The sequence below is a fragment of the Arachis ipaensis genome, chromosome B01 (genome assembly GCF_000816755.2).
Source record: "Arachis ipaensis cultivar K30076 chromosome B01, Araip1.1, whole genome shotgun sequence".
NCBI classification, from domain to species: Eukaryota; Viridiplantae; Streptophyta; class Magnoliopsida; order Fabales; family Fabaceae; genus Arachis; species Arachis ipaensis.
The window spans coordinates 74,247,863-74,264,906 of record NC_029785.2 but is presented as its reverse complement, the minus strand read 5'-3'; the positions used below and the strand labels follow the sequence as shown (position 1 = coordinate 74,264,906).

At 43.9% G+C, this 17,044-nt stretch overlaps 1 long non-coding RNA gene across 1 annotated transcript in view; it reads left to right on the top strand.

Annotated features, from left to right (window-relative positions):
- LOC110270846 overlaps positions 1-15,772 on the top strand; it is a 17,859-nt gene extending 2,087 nt beyond the window's left edge. The window contains exons 2-3 of the long non-coding RNA XR_002360510.1: positions 11,553-11,562; positions 15,762-15,772. This is a non-coding gene — a long non-coding RNA (uncharacterized LOC110270846). The remainder of the gene's footprint in view (positions 1-11,552; positions 11,563-15,761) is intronic.

Below are 17,044 nucleotides of genomic sequence, written 5' to 3'. Positions count from 1 at the left end.
AAGACTCAAGTGAGCCAGCTGAGCCTCGTCGGAGACCTGGGATTTAGGTATAAGAGGCTCTTGCTACTTCTAAGCTCGGGATTTAAGTCCCTCGCTTCTCCCCAAGAGGTGAACAAGGCCTCGAGGAGAGTAAGGAGCTAGGGTTCGGGATCGAGAGCGAGAAGAGAACAGAAGTAAGAGTGGTAAGGGTTAGTGGAGAGTAAGTTACTGGAGTAAGCGACCACGCCCGGGGTGGAGGTGGTAGAGGTGGCGGAGGAGAAGTAGTCCATGGCAAAGAAGAGGCGTTTGCAAACAACGAAAGAAACGTATAAAGAAAGTAACTTTAGGGTTTTAGCACTAAATTGTACACATCATTACTACCTTACCCTATAGCGATGTCACACGACTAACTTGAATGAAAATAGGTCGCACGTCGATAACTTTAAAATGAAACTGTATCTCACGTATGATACGATATTATAAACTTCGTTTACTTTGATAAAATCTTCGATTGTTATATTTACAACACTTGATTCAACTTTTTATACGACATTACTCTATCTATCTAAAGGGTTTTCAAAGTTATAAAGTAACAGAAAAGGAAAAGTCTAAAAAGGGATTGTGTTTGTGGTAGACCTTCGACTAGTTATGGTCTTAAAAAGAAGTATAACAACTCTTCTAAAACACCACACTAAAAAAGACTTAAACAAGAGGTTCAAACCCAGACTAAACAAGACTTAAATTAATTTTGTACAAGACTAATAACAACGAAACAAGAGGAACAAACAAAAAATAAATAAGATTAAAATTAACTTTGTACAAGACTAATAACGACTAAACAATAGGAATAAACCAAGACTAAAATTAACACGTTTAAAACTAGACAAAATCTATAAATAAACAAGAAATAGTTTAATACCTAAACCTGCCAAAACTAAACCACATTGTACTAGTCGAAATGGCGAAGGAAACTCCTCCTGTCCGTCGTTAAAGTTACAGCACTATGACTTTCCGTTCCAAACAAAAAGGGAGAGAATAGAAAGAGTCACCATTCTATCCTTAAGAAAGCTCAAAACTCATGAATATGAGAGGTGACCGAGAGAAACCATTCTTCTTCCGTCGTGGTGGAGGAGGAAGTTTCTTTCGACGACGATGACAGTGAGGACGGTTACTACTTGAACGGTTCACCATACCATTCACCAACGAGGATAGAAGTGTAGGAAAGAAAAAAACAAGAAATGGTATAGGGTCATTCGTGGGTGAAGAGGTACGAAGATTTAAGGTTAATGAACTTGATTTACGCAGTAACAAACTAATGAATCTTAATTAAAGTACAAAACGCAGAGAACGAGCCACAGCCTCGAGCCTCCGCTGTTGACAAAAGACGCAGAGAACGAGCCACAGCTACAGCCAGAACGGGAACAACTTCCTTATCAACGAAGCAACGCAACAAAGTCCAAGAAGAGGAGAAAGAAAGTACAAAGCTAAGCGCGGCCGTCACGTAAACGTTTAAAATCCCCAAAAAAATCACAACACGTGTTAAACCCTCTCCAAAACCACCCCTTGCCCTTAGAAGACACCACCAGAGAGACTTGCGACGGAGGGCTTGCGATGGACGGTGTGCGACGAGGGAGTCACCACCAGAGAGAATCACCGCCAAAGTAGCAGCAATGGTGGGAGTGCCGGAAGAGAGAGTGATGACGGAGGCATCGCGAGCCCGGCGATGTTCTTCGGAGGGCTGGGGTTCTTCGCGGAGTGCTAGGGTGAGGACTAGGGTTCTTCGAAGCTTTTAGGGTTCTGGCCTTCTGGGTTCTTTGAAGAGAAAGGGGGTTTTGAATGATGAAGGAGATAAGCAGCGTTTTGAATGAGGAAGTAAAACGGAGCGTTTTATTTTGTACGAGGACCTTTTGGCCACGCTTCAAAAGCGTGGCCAAAAGAGTGGTAAGAAACGGCCACGCTTTTAAAACGTCACTATAGCAAAACTCTGTCGCCACGCTTTTAAAATGTCCCTGTTTCTATCTATGGCCACGTTTTTGAAGCGTGGCAGAAAAAAAAACGTGGCCATATCTCATCTCAATTGCCACCCATACAAAAGCGTGGCCATAGAACCCTTTCACCACGCTTTTGAAGCGTGGCAAAAAAAAGTGGCCAAATCTCTAATCAATCGCCACCCTCGTAAAAGCGTGGCCATTGACCACTTTTGGCCACGCTTTTGAAGCGTGGCAAGAAAAAAGCGTGGCCATAGACCTTTTTTCTTGTAGTACTTTTTGAATGTAGAACGTTTTCCTCTAAAAGCGCGCGCTTTTATATTAGCGCCTTGTTATGGGGAACGTGCGAGGGTTTAATGCCCCATTTAATTTGGCATTAATTGCCCCGTTTCCCTTAACTTCTTTATTTTTGAACTTTACACTCAGGAAACGGTTTCTCTTCTTCACTCTTTCTTCGTAACTTCTCCCTTTACTCTCTTGCTTTCTGTTTCTGGCTTTGAGTCCATAGCTCCTTCCTACGACGCTTGCTTTGTTGCTATTTTTGTGGAAGAGGGGTGATTCTGGATTTCGCTTTCCATTTTTCTGCTTTCTTTTGCAGCTTTTCTCCCATTTTTCCAGGTTTGGTTCTTCTTCCTTCCTTCCTTTACGCCATTTATTTTGAGAAAGTTTTGATTTTGGCTGGAGAAAGTTTGGATCTTTCTGCCTTTGCTTATGCCTGATCGTGGTGTGTTCTATAGTTTCTTTGCCTCTTTGCATGCTTTTCCTGTTGCTAGTGCTTTTGGTTTCGAAGCTTTAAGTGATAATTTTGTTTGATCCTAAAAAAGGAAGTATCTTTAACACTTCTACTTGTCATGCTTCGATGTTTGGGGATGCATGCTTGTTCTTTACTGATAGACTGTAGGAAGATAGTGGTTTTGATGACTTTCTGTGCCTTTTGCGTTCTGTCTTTCTCCTATGAAAATGCTCGCTGTTTGAGGTCTTCTATTCTTGTTTGAGAGATGCTAGAATGTAAGCGGTAGTTTTTACCTGAAACGGTGCTTTGTTACTGCCTCCTAAGGATGCCCCAGGACTTTGGTTTGAGTCTTGGGGTTTTCTTTTCCTTTTTGTTCTTCTGTATCATATTTAGTTGAGTTGTTTCACCCTTTGTCTGAGATGCTTTTTAGTAATCCATTCTTCTTTTCTTATTGTAGGATTAGTTGGTCTCATGTCTTCTCGCAATAACGTTGTAGAGATGTCTTCCCAGGATCCTGAGGGCATGGCTGATTGGGTGGACTCAATGGTTCTTATGTGTGTCTCTTTGGTTGATTCCGAGTTTTGTGCGTAGCTTAGGCAGTTTCATAGGGTCTGTAGTAGTGCAGGTGATGAAAAAAATTATGAGCTTGTCCCTCCCTCTTCTGAAGAGAGAGTTTGTTTCTCTACTCGGGTTGTTAGAGATCGCCCTTATTTCTATGCTTATGACTTCTTCTTTGGTCAGCTGGGTATCACCCTCCCTTTTACTGAATTTGAGACCAACCTGTTATGGTCCTGTAATGTTGCTCCCTCTCAACTTCACCCTAATTCCTGGGGTTTCATGAAAATTTTTCAATTGTTGTGTGATGGTTTCGGTATTCCTGCCTCGCAATCTCTCTTATTCTATCTATTTGTTTTCACGAAGCCTGGAGTAGTCAAAAAGAAGGCAGCTTGGGTCTCCTTTCGATCTTCCCAGGGGAAGAAGGTCTTCTCCATGTTTGACGAATCGTTTCGCGATTTTAAAAATTACTTTTTCAAGGTCCGAGCTGTTGAAGGAGCTCGGCCCTTTTTTTTTGGATGAAAATGATGAGCCCGCCTTTCCCTTGGAATGGCAAAAAGATGTGAGAGTTTCCAAATACACGTGGGAGATGTTAGATGAAACTGAGCGAGCTTTTGTGACCGTCTTGGAAGAACACTGGGGTCAACCTCCCTATCTTGATACAAAGAAATTTTTAACCAATCCTTCTCTTCTTCAAACTGAGCTGGTTTTTTTTCGTTCTTGATTTTCCCCTTATTATCTGTTTATATTGCTTGTAAATGCCTTTCCGACTTGCAGCTTAATTTCTTACTATTGTGTTTTATTTGCAGAGGCAATGAAGAATAATGAATCCATGAAGGCTTTTAAAAGAGCACAAAAGGCGACTGCTGCTAAAAACATCTCGGCCAAGGCGGCCGGGGAGGGATCTTCCCAAGTGCGTGTGAAGCCGTCCATGCCGAGTTCTCCTGGGGCGAGGAAGGTGATTCCCACTCCCCGAGTTCGTCTGGCTGACCCTCCACCAACTTCTGCCGCTCCTTGTAGCGCTCCTCCCAATAAGAAACAAAAAACGGCTGAGCCTTTCAACTTTGATGCTCTCGACTTCAATGCGATCGAATTCGTGGATCAGCAAATCGGTCCCTACGGTGCTCTTCCTATGGACGATGTGTCTATCCTTCGCCATCTGGAATTTATGGCCCGAAACAGTGTAAAAATGGCGTATATGGGGACTGCTTTGTACCGAACTGCTCAGAATATTCCTCTCCATGCCACCAAAGAGTTTATGAAGGAGGCGAAGCAGGAGTTCGATCGGATGAAGGGCCTTAAAGAGGAGCTTGAGGTAAAGGTTGCCAAGTTGGAGAATGATTTGGAGAACGAGAAGGGGAATTCTCTTGCTTTGGCAGCTTCTGTGCGGCTGGCCGAGGACACGGCACTAATGCATAAGGATAGCTACGTTACGTCTTATCGGGAGGTGATGCATCTGAGGGGGGAGCTGGAGAGTGCCCGGGAAGATTACTCTAAGCTTCAGGGTCATCTCGTTGGCAGTGTGACTGCTGCTTACGAGAACCTGAAAGAACAAGTTCGGGTTATTGCTCCAGAGGCCGACCTTACCCTCTTCAGCCTGGATAACGTTGTCAGGGATGGCAAGATTGTCCCTGATGACAAGGATGATGATGTCGAACCTCCCCCTGTGTCCTCTGCCAAAGTGTCGACTTCTTCAGCTCCTCCGGTTGTAGCCGATCCAGATTGCCAAATTCTGAACCGGGAGGATGGAACTGTGGATGCTGTACTTATTCAGACTCGCCCTCCTTCTCCCCCTAATGATGCTACCAAGAAGGCTCCCGATGTTTGCTGATTTCTCTCTGAACATTTATGTAGCTGGCCTAGCTTGTGGGCTTTTAAACTCTTTATTGTTTTGTTAACTGCTGACACTTTCTAGTCGCTTGCCTAGCAACTTTTATTTTGAAAAACAACGGTAGCTTTCAAGCTTTTTGAGGTAGATTTTGGTGGCCTCTGAAGCTTTCTAACTTTTGTAGATTATATCACGCTTTTTTGCATTTAACTTGGTATCTCTTCTGGTTATTGAGAGTGTTGGAATCTTGCGGCTCGGCCTCTTTGGATTGCTTTGTACTTATTGTTTGTAGCTTGGATCCTTTGAGGTTGTGGCTGTGAGGGTCCAACTTGTTTTTCGGTTTTCTCGCTTTTGCTTGTATCTTTAGCACTTTCATAACCGATTTCTTTACGTTAGTCCTCTTTCCAGTTATTTTTGTAGTCCTCTTTTTTGAATCTTTACCAGATCTCTTTTTAAGGACTACTTTTATAACTTGGTTTTTGTAGGAGGCCGACTTCTTTACGTCATTCTCTTCTAAGTTATTTTTGTAATCCTCTTTCTTGGCCCTTTGTCAGGTCTCTTTCAGGGATTACTTTTGTAACTTGTTTTGTAGGAGGCCGACTTCTTTACGTCGTCCTCTTCTAAGTTATTTTTGTAATCCTCTTTCTTGGACCTTTGTCAGGTCTCTTTCAGGGATTTTTATAACTTGTTTTGTAGGAGGCCGACTTCTTTATGTCGTCCTCTTCTAAGTTATTTTTGTAATCCTCTTTCTTGGACCTTTGTCAGGTCTCTTTCAGGGATTACTTTTATAACTTGTTTTGTAGGAGGCCGACTTCTTTACGTCATCCTCTTCTAAGTTATTCTTGTAATCCTCTTTTTTAGACCTTTGTCAGGTCTCTTTCAGGGATTACTTTTATAACTTGTTCATTGTAGGAAACCGACTTCGTTATGTCGGTCTCTTCTAACTTATTTTGTAATCCTCTTTCTTGGATCTTTATCAGATCTCTTTCAGGGATTACTTCTATAACTTTTTCATTTTTGGCTGACTTTGTTATGTCGGGCCCTTCTAAGTTAAAGTAATCCTCTTTAATAGGGTTAGCCAGACCTCTTTCCAGGGTTTACTTGTAACTTGGGTTGACTTGGTCCGACTTTTTTACGTCAGCCAGTCTTTAAGTTATTATTTAGCAATCCATAAGACCTCGTCAGGTTCTTTTTCGGATCACTTTCGATAACTTCTTACATTATTCTGTGTTCATCTTTGCCGATTTGTAGAAGGTGGTTGCTATCTTTAGATCGTCTTTTAGGTGAATCACGTTTTCACCTTTATCGGACGATTGTCTTTATCGTGATCATGCAGTGAAGTTGCTTTTCACTTTATGCCAATCTGTTGCTTTATACTCGGACGATGAATGCTTCAGATTAATGCGTCTTGAAAACTTGTAGAATATCTAAAATATATTTTATTTAAAGGAAAGTGCAAATATATACATGTGGGAATTTTTCATCCCTTTAAGTCGAATAGTGTCTGAGTCTCAACTTGGTGCCTCATTAAAAAACCTTTTCAGGAAAAAGAGTGCATCCAGTAGTGATATCTTTACTTTTTCTAGCTGTAGTACCTTCTTAGGTTGCAGGCGTGCCATGATCTGGGAAGCTCTTGTCCATCGAGTTCGGATAGTCTGTAGTAGCCCTTCCCAAGTACTTCTACGACTCGGTAGGGTCCTTTCCAGTTTGCTGCCAACTTTTCTTCTCCTGGTCAAGTTGTTCCAATATCATTTCGGATTAGGATGAGATCATTTTCTGCGAAACTTCTCGGCACTACCCTTTGATTATATCTGGAAGCCATTCGACGCTTTAGTGCTTCTTTCCTGATCCGAGCTCTTTCTTGGATTTCAGGTAGTAGGTCGAGCTCTTCCCTTTGAAGTTGGGAATTTGCTCCCTCATTGTAATGAACCACTCTAGGCGATCCTTCCTCAATCTGTACTAGAATCATTGCCTCTATTCCGTATGCTAACCGAAAGGGGGATTCCTTTGTGGTGGAGTGTGGCGTCATTCGATACGCCCATAGAACTTGTGGAAGCTCTTCTGCCCAAGCTCCCTTTGTGTCTTGTAATCTCCGTTTTAACCCGGCCGATATGACTTTGTTGGTAGCTTTAGCCTGTCCATTGGCTTGTGGATGTTCCACGGAGGTGTATTGGTGCTTTATGTTTAAGTCGGCTACTAACTTTCTGAAGCCTGCATCTGTGAATTGAGTGCCATTGTCTGTGGTGATGGAGTGTGGAACCCCGAACCTTGTGACAATGTTTCTATATAGGAATTTCCGGCTTCTTTGAGCAGTGGCGTTGGCTAGGGGCTCTGCCTCGATCCATTTTGTGAAATAGTCTACCCCTACTATGAGGAATTTAACTTGTCCTGATTCCTAGGGGAAGGGTCCGAGAAGATCAAGTCCCCATTTTGCAAACGGCCAACGCGAAGTTACACTGATGAGCTCTTCTGGCTGGGCGATGTGAAAGTTGGCATGTTTCTGACATGGTGGGCATGTCTTTACAAATTTTGTAGCTTCTTTCTGTAGAGTTGGCCAACAAAATCCCGCCCGGAGTACTTTTTGGGCGAGAGCTCGTACTCCGAGATAATTGCCGCAAATGCCGCTGTGTACTTCTTCTAGCACTTCCTTTGTGTTGTTGGTCGGCACATATTTTAGTAATGATATTGAGATCCCTCTTTTGTACAGGATGTTGTTTATGATAGTGTAGTACTGTGCCTCCTTTTTTAACCTCTTTGCCTCCTTTTCTGCTGCGGGGAGTGTTTCTATTTTGAGGTAGTTAATTATGGGGTCATCCATCCTTGGTCCTGACTTGTTACGGCTAGGACTTTTTCCTCTTCTGAGATTGACGGGTTCTGTAGCATTTCCTGGATGAGGCTTCTATTGTTGCCTCCTGGTTTGGTGCTGGCTAGTTTCGAGAGTGCGTCAGCTCGGGTATTTTGTTCGCGGGGTATGTGGCGGATCTTATATTCCCCGAGTTGTCCGAGCTGTTCTTTGGTTTTATCCAAATATTTTTTCATGGTAAGATCTTTGGCTTGGTAGCTCCCTGTTATCTGTGAGGTGACTACTTGTGAATCGCTGTAAATGTTGAGTTTTTTAGCTCCAACCTCTTTAGCCAGCTTCAAACCAGCTAATAATGCTTCATATTCCACCTGATTGTTTGAGGACGGCAACCCGAATTTAAGGGAGAGCTCAACTTGGGTTCCTTGGTTACTTTCTATTATCACACCTGCGTCGCTTCCAATCTTATTTGAAGAACCGTCTACATAGAGATTCCATTCTGTGGGGATTTTCGCGGCATCTGTGAATTCTGCGATGAAGTCGGCCAGATACTGTGATTTGATGTCCGTCCGAGCTTCATATTGGAGGTCGAACTCGGATAACTCGACTGCCCATTGTAAAATTCTGCCTGCTAAATCTGTTTTCTGCAATATTTCTTTTATGGGCTGGTTAGTTCGAACCTTAATTGTGGGAGCCTGGAAGTACGGGCGAAGTCGTCTAGATGTTAGAACGACAGTATAGGCAAACTTTTCTATTTTCTGGTAGTTCAACTCGGATCCCTGTAGCGCTTTACTAATGAAGTAGACGGGTTGTTGCCCACTTTCATCTTCTCTGACTAGTGCTGAGACTATTGCCCGACTTTCTACTGCGAGATATAATATGAGCGGTTCTCCTTTTCGTGGCCGAGATAGGATAGGTGGCCGTCCTAAGAAATCCTTGAAATCTTGGAAGGCTTGTTAGATAGGGGGCCAATCTCCCGTTGAGTTGCTGTACTTCTTTGACACAGGTTGGGCTTTTCATGTTAAGTATGGCTTGACATTTATCCGGATTTGCTTTAATTCCTCTTTGTGTGAGCATGAAACCTAAAAATTTGCCCGCTTCTACTGCAAAGGTGCATTTTGCGAGATTGAGTCGTATGTCATGCTTCCTTATAGTGTCAAACACTTGAGCCAGGTCGGATAACAATGTCTCTTCACTTTGTGTCTTTATCAACATGTCGTCCACATAGACTTCCATGATTTTCCCGATGTGATATGAGAAGACTTTATTCATTAGCCTTTGATAAGTAGCTCCCGCATTTTTGAGACCGAAAGGCATCACAATGTAGCAGTAGTTTGCTTTCGGTGTTAAAAACGAGGTCTTTTCTTGATCTGGTAGATACATGGGGATTTGGTTGTATCCCGAATATGCGTCCATAAACGAGAGGTATCTATATCCAGAGGAAGCATCGACCAGAGCGTCGATACTTGGGAGTGGGTAAGGATCTTTTGGGCAGGCTTTGTTGAGATCGGTGTAATCGGTGCACATTCGCCACTTCCCATTTGATTTTCTCACCAAGACGACGTCGGCTAGCCATAGTGGATACTTGACCTCTCTTATGAATCCTACCTCCAGTAATGCTTGTACCTGTTCTTCCATAGCTTGGGATTGCTCTGGCGCAAGTTTTCTTCGTCTTTGCTGTACCGGCCGAGATCCTGGATAGAACGCCAACTTGTGGCATATTAGCTTGGGGTCTTTGCCTGGCATGTCTGCGGCTTTCCATGCGAAGAGATCGACATTATCTCGTAAGAATTGTGCCAGTAATTCTTTTGAGTCTCCTCTCAGGATCGTGCCGATATTAGTCGTTTTGTCCGAGGTGTCTCCGATCTAAACCTTCTCTATCTCACCTTCTGGCTGCGGACGGAGCTCTTCTCGTCTCTGAACTCTGCCAAGCTCAATTGTGTGGAATTCTTCTCCTCTGCCTTTGAGGTTTAGACTTTCGTTATAACAGCGGCGTGCCATCTTTTGATATGCTTTTATAGTGGCTATCCCCTCTGTAGTTGGGAATTTCATGCATAGATTGGAGTCGAGACTATTGCCTCGAGTTGATTTAGTGTGGTCCGACCTATTAGAGCATTGTATGCTGAACTCACGTCGACCACAATGTAGTCTATTTTGAGTGTTCTGAATTGGTTCCCTTTTCCGAAGGTTGTATGTAGTGATACGTATCCTAATGGTTGTACCGGGGTATCTCCCAGTCCGAACAGACTATTCGGGTATCCCTTAAGCTCCTTGTCTTCTAGGCCGAGCTTGTCGAAGGCAGTTTTGAATAAGATGTCGGCGAAGCTCCCTTGGTCTATTAATGTGCGGTGCAGATTGGCGTTTGCCAGTATGATGGTGATGACCATGGGGTCGTCGTGTCCCGAGATGATACCGGATGCGTCCTCTTTAGTGAATGTGATTGCAGGGATGTCGGGTGTTTCTTCCTTTCCCTCGACATGATATACTTCTTTGAGATATCTTTTGCGAGATGACTTGGAGATTCCACCCCCTGCAAATCCGCCGTGTATCATGTGGACGTGTCTTTCCGGTGTACGAGGTGATCGTGTGGTTCGTCCGATATCTTCGTCCCTTCGTCTCTTTCTTTGGTCGTCATCTTGGGTGGCTAGAAACCGATCTAGTTTTCCTTCCCTCACCAATTTTTCTATGATTTTTTTTACATCGAAGCACTCGTTGGTGGAGTGCCCTCGCACTCGATGATATTCGCAATATTCATTCCGGTTTCCTCCTCCTCTTTTGCATTTGAGTGGTCGAGCTGGGGGTATTTTCTCCGTATGGCAGACTTCTTTATATACGTCAACTAGGGATGCCCTGAGAGGGGTGTAATTGTGGTATTTTTTGATTTTCTCTCCTTGTCGATCTTCTTTCCTTTTGGATTCCTTGTCTTTATCATGGTAGGGGACCCCGGATTTTGAGGTTTCTCCTAACCGAGCATTTTCTTTCATGTTGATGTATTTTTCTGCTTGCTCCTGCACTTCGTCTAAGGAGGTAGGGTACTTCTTTGATATGGATTGGGTAAAAGGTCCTTCTCGTAGGCCAATGATGAGTCCCATGATGGCGGCCTCTGTTGGCAAGCTTTGTATGTCCATGCATATTTTGTTGAATCTTTCCATGTAGTTGCGGAGGCTCTCCCGATCTCCTTGCTTGATCCCTAGTAAACTGGGGGCGTGTTTGGTCTTATCTTTTTGGATGGAGAATCTGGCTAGGAATTTTTTGGCCAGGTCGTAAAAGTTTGAGATGGACTTTGGAGGTAGGTTGTCAAACCATCTGATTGCTGTCTTCGTGAGAGTTGTTGGAAAAGCTTTACAACGAACGACGTCTGAGGTGTCGGTGAGGTACATTCTGCTTCTGAAATTACTGAGATGATGGTTGGGATTTGTGGTACCATCATACAAAATCATATCCGGGAGTTTGAAGTCTTTGGGGATTTTGGTTTTCATGATTTCCCCAGTGAATGGATCTTGCTCTTTGTGTGAACTTTCCTTGGGAGTGGTCCGAGGGGTTTTTGATTTGAGATCGGCTTCTAATTGTAGGAGTTTATCTTCCAATTCTCGTCGCCGCCGTACCTCTCTTTGTAGATCCTTTCCGACCTCTCGTTGTTGTTGGGTTTCTTTTTCAAGTTGCTTTAAGCGGTCTTGAAGTGCTTCTATTACCCCCGGATTTGATGAGTTTTTGTCCCCATTGGATTCCGGAGTATCCTTTAGCGTAATGTCCGCGTTCTTGTGCGGTGTTCTGTTTTCCAGATCTGAATCGTGGTCGTTGTCATGGCCGTCCGCCATGGTGTTGGGATGACTTCCAGGGTCCCTGGCAACAGCGCCAATGTTCCGGGGGTTACCTGAAACTGGAGGTCGATCTCGGATGAGATCTTCTGTACTGGTCGGAGATGGCGTGTCCGGCTGGCTAGTGGCGGCCGGAGCTGTTGTGTCCGACTTGTTGGACTTGCTGCACTACTGATCCTTGGCCACTGGAGGGTGGGGGATACCTGTAAGAGACTCCGATGCTTAAGTTAGCACGGGTATTAAGCAGGTTTTTAGTAGAATCAGAGTATGAGTTATACCTGGGTGCTCCAGTGTATTTATAGTGGTTGTAGAGTGACCTTTCTAGATAAGATAAGTTAGTTATCTTATCTTATCTTTATCTTTGAGGTCAGCTTATCTTTAAGGGAACCGCCCTTATCTCTATAGGCTTGGACGGCCTTTGGATTTGGGTCGTGTTCCTCTATTTGGGCCCTTTATTGGGCTTTCCTGTCGATCTGGCCGACCTCGTTGAGAAAAGGTCGGATAGCCTGACCTGAAGAGGTCGGTCGCTTTGTTGCCGATCATTCCGGGTCGGATAGCTCGACCCAGGGTATGGACAGTTACTAATCCATCAGCTCGGGCAAATCAACAAAATAGCTTGGGCAAACACGGATATAACTCGATCTAAGGCATATAGAATAGAAAAAGTAGCAAAAGGAAACCCCAAGACTCAAACCAAAGTCCAAGGGCATCCTTTGGAGGTAGTAACAGAGAAAGGTTTCAGGAAAAATCTACAGCTTACATCCCGACATCTCTCAAACAAGTAAAAGAAGATTCCAAATAGCGACACTTCGAAAAAGAAAGTTAATCACAAAATGTCATCAAAGATACTATCTTTTTACAGTCTATCAGCAAAGGGAACTACCAACATCAAAACATGCCAAGTGAAAATCATCAAAGACATAACCTTTTTTCAAGAATCAAACAAGTCATTATTCCAAAAACTTCAAAATCAAAGAATACAGAAATAACATGCAAAGCCCTAAAAGCATCAACCATCAAAAAAGGTGAAAAAAGTTCATACAAAAGACGAAGAAACTCCAAGAACTCACATTACAACAGCATTCAGGCACAACAAAAGAAGAAAGATCCAAACTTTCTCCGAGCAAAATCAAAACTTCCTCAAAATCAGATATTAAAAGAACGACGTGGAAAAGAAAAGAGAAAGGAAGAAAGACCAACCGGTAGCAGGAAGGAGACGATAAAAGGCTGAGAGAGTAAAGCAACGACGAAGCCACGGCGGATGATCACCTTTCGAACAAAAAAATGAAGCACCAGTGGTCAGAGAAGAGAAATAAAAGGAGAAGAAGAAAACTGATGCAAGGTCTTTTGGAAGTTCAAAATACGAAAGAGGGAAACGGCAAAAAAGAGGAGTTAATGGGCATTAAGAACCCTCGCACGTTCCCAAGAAGAATATAAACACAAAACGCGCACGTTGCAACCAAAGGGAGTAAAAGAAAAAAAATGCTTCACATTCAAGAAGCTTCAGCAAAAATAAATGCTCGAGCTCGACTTTCCCAAAAAGGGGTCGAAATTTAGCAACAACACGACCTCAAAAAAGACCGAGCTCGGGCAGGGGCACTGTTCATGTCCTGGGTCGAGGTGTACGACTTGGGCTGACTGAAGGCAAGTCGACTCAACTCTTCTGACCAGCATGACTCGACCTCATTATAAAAGAGGTCGACCAAACCGCTACACAAGCCCAAGAAGGCCCAGACAAAGGAACACGGCCCAAATCTAAAGGCAGCCAAAGCCTAGAAGGATAAGGCGGTTCCTCCTAAAGATAAGATGACTTCACTCAAAGATAAGATAAGATAACTATCTTATCTCCAAAAAGGTCACTCCACACCATTATAAATACACTGGAGCACCTAGGTATAACTCATACTCTGATTCTACTAAAAACCTGCTTAATACCCTTGCTAACTTAAGCATCGGAGTCCCTTGCAGGTACCACCACCCTCCGGTGACGAAGGATCAACATCACTAACAAGTCCAATAAGTCGGACACGGCGGCTCCGACCGCCACCCACAAGTCAGACACATCAGCGCCAGCTAGCACAGAAGATCTCGTCTGAGATCGACCTACAGTTTCAGGTAACCCTCGAAACAGAAGTCATTCCACCATCATGGCGGACAACCTTGACAATGATCCCAACTCCGGTTTGGAAGAAAGAACACTGCATAAAAATACGGATATCACACCAAAGGATACACCTCAACCTAACGGGGACAAGCATTCTCCAAATACGGAAATTTTAGATGTCCTCCGAGAACAGCAGGATCATCTTAAACAGCTTGAACAGGAAGCCGAACACCAGCGCAAAGCCGAGAGGGACCTCCGGAGGGAAACTAGACGACGCCGAGAGCTAGAAGACAAGCTCCTAAAGCTCGAGACTGATCTCAAAGCTAAAAGAGTTCAGTCCAGTCAGGATGACAGCTCCCACAAGGACCAAGATCCCTTCACCAAAGAGATCATGAAAGCTAAAGTCCCAAAGGATTTTAAAGCCCCCGACATGACCCCATACGATGGTACCTCCGATCCAAGCCATCATATCAGCAATTTCAGAAGCAGAATGTAACTCACCGACGCTTCGGATGCTATTCGATGTAAAGCCTTCCCGACTACCCTAATAAAGACAGCAATTAAGTGGTTCAACAGTTTGCCTCCTAGATCCATCACAACTTTTGATGACTTAGCCAAAAAATTTCTTGCCAGATTTTCCATCCAGAAGGACAAAGCCAAACATGCCCCGAGCCTATTATAGATCAAGCAGGGAGATCGGGAGAGTCTTCACAACTACATGGAATGATTCAACAAAGCATGTCTGGACATACAAAGTTTTCCAACAGAAGCAGCCATCATGGGTCTCATCAATGGCCTGTGAGAAGGACTTTTTAGCCACTCCATATCAAAAAAGCATCCCACATCTTTAAACGAGGTACAGGAACGGGCAGAGAAATACATTAACATGGAGGAGAACTCACGACTAGGAGAGACCTCAAAACCTGGATTCTCTTACCCATCTAGGGACAAGGATAAAGAGTACAATAAAAAAGAAGATCAACCCGGTGAGAAGCCTAGAAAATACCACAATTACACCCCTCTCCGGGTGTCTCTTGTGGATGTTTATCGAGAAATATGCAACACTGAGAAGATCCCACCACCTCGCCCAATTAAAAGCAAAAAAGGAGGGGAAAGTCGGACAGAGTACTGCGAATACCACCAATTCTACGGACATCCTACTAACAAGTGCTTTGACCTAAAGAATGTCATAGAGAAATTGGAAAGAGAAGGGCGACTAGATCGGTACTTAGCCAACAAAGCAGATGAACTAAGAAAAAGAAGAAGGGATGAAGAGGTCAGACAAGCTGAACGACCACCTCACACTCCTGAGAGACATGTTCATATGATAAATGGAGGATTCGTAGGCGAAGGGATCTCTAAATCATCTCGTAAAAGACACCTTAAAGAGATATATCATGTTGAGGAAGGGGAGAGGTCATCCGACCTCCCCACCATTACCTTCACCCATGAAGATGCAACAGACATTATACCGGGACATTATAATCCCATGGTCATTACCATCATACTGGCCAACACTAATCTCTATAGAACGTTGGTAGACCAAGGAAGCTCCGCAGATATCTTGTTCAAATCCGGCTTTGACAAACTAGGTTTGCAAGATAAAGAGCTCAGAGCATATCCGAATAGCTTGTTCGGACTAGGAAACACTCCAATTCAACCACTTGGATATATCTCGTTACACACAACCTTTGGAAAAGGAATCCGGTAAAGGACACTCAACATAGACTACATCGTAGTCGACGTGAGCTCAGCTTACATTGCCCTAAAAGGTTGGACAACACTGAACTAGCTCGCTGCAGTGGTCTCGACTCCACATCTCTGCATGAAGTTCCCAACTCCAGAGGGGATCGCCACGATAAAGGGGAACCAAAAAATCGCACGACACTGTTACAATAAAAGCCTAAACCTTAAAGGCAATCCCAAAAGAGAGGAAGTCAACACTATTGAGCTCAGGGGAGTCTGAGCTCACGAGGAACTTCATCCACAGCCAGAACGCGAGACTGAAGAAGTCCAAATCGGCAATGCCCGAGATAAGACATCAAACATAGGGGCAACCTTAAAGGGAGGCATAAAGGAGCCTCTGATACAGCTCCTAAAGGATAACGCCGACCTCTTTGCATGGAAGGCCGCAGACATGCCAGGCATAGATCCCAAGCTAAAGTGTCACAAACTGGCGGTATATCTAGGGTCTCGTCCAGTACAGCAAAAGCGTAGGAAGCTCGGACCAAAAAAGTCCCAAGCTGTGGAAGAACATGTACAAGCCTTACTAGAAGTAGGGTTCATAAGGGAGGTAACTTACCCACTATTGCTAGCCAACGTTGTCCTGGTAAAAACGTCAAATGGGAAGTGGCGGATGTGTACTGACTACACCGATCTCAATAAAGCCTGCCCAAAAGATCCCTACCCACTCCCAAATATAGACACTTTAGTCGATGCCTCTTCTGGATACAAGTACCTCTCCTTCATGGATGCTTATTCAGGATACAATCAAATCCCGATGTATCCACCCGATCAAGAAAAGACCTTGTTCCTAACCCCAAAAGCAAATTACTGCTGTATCGTCATGCCATTTGGGCTCAAAAACGTAGGAGCTACCTATCAAAGATTGATGAACAAAGTCTTTGCAGACCACATTGGGATATTAATGGAGGTTTACGTAGACGATATGCTGGTAAAAACACAAAGTGAGGCATCCTTGTTGCCCGACCTAACCAAAGTGTTCGACACCATCAGAAAGCATAAAATGCGACTTAATCTCGCAAAATGCACCTTTGCGGTAGAAGCTGGCAAATTCTTGGGCTTCATGCTCACGCAAAGAGGAATCGAGGCAAACCCAGATAAATGTCAGGCTATACTCGACATGAAAAGCCCGACTTGCGTAAAAGAAGTACAACAGCTCAATGGAAGACTTGCAGCCCTGTCCAGGTTTCTAGCCGGCTCAGCCATCAGATCTCTTCCCTTTTATGCCACATTAAGGAAAGAAAAGAGGTTTGAGTAGACAACAGAGTGTGAGCAAGCCTTCTAGGATTTCAAAAAATTCTTGGGGCAACCACCAGTTCTTACCCGACCACGGGAAGGAGAAGTAATCATATTATTCCTCACAGTGGGAAATCGGGCGATCGCTTCAGCACTTGTCAGAGAAAACGAGGGTGAGCAGTAACCCATCTACTTCATCATCAAAGCTTTACAAGAGGCCGAACTGAACTATCAAAAGATAGAAAAGTTTGCCTACGTAC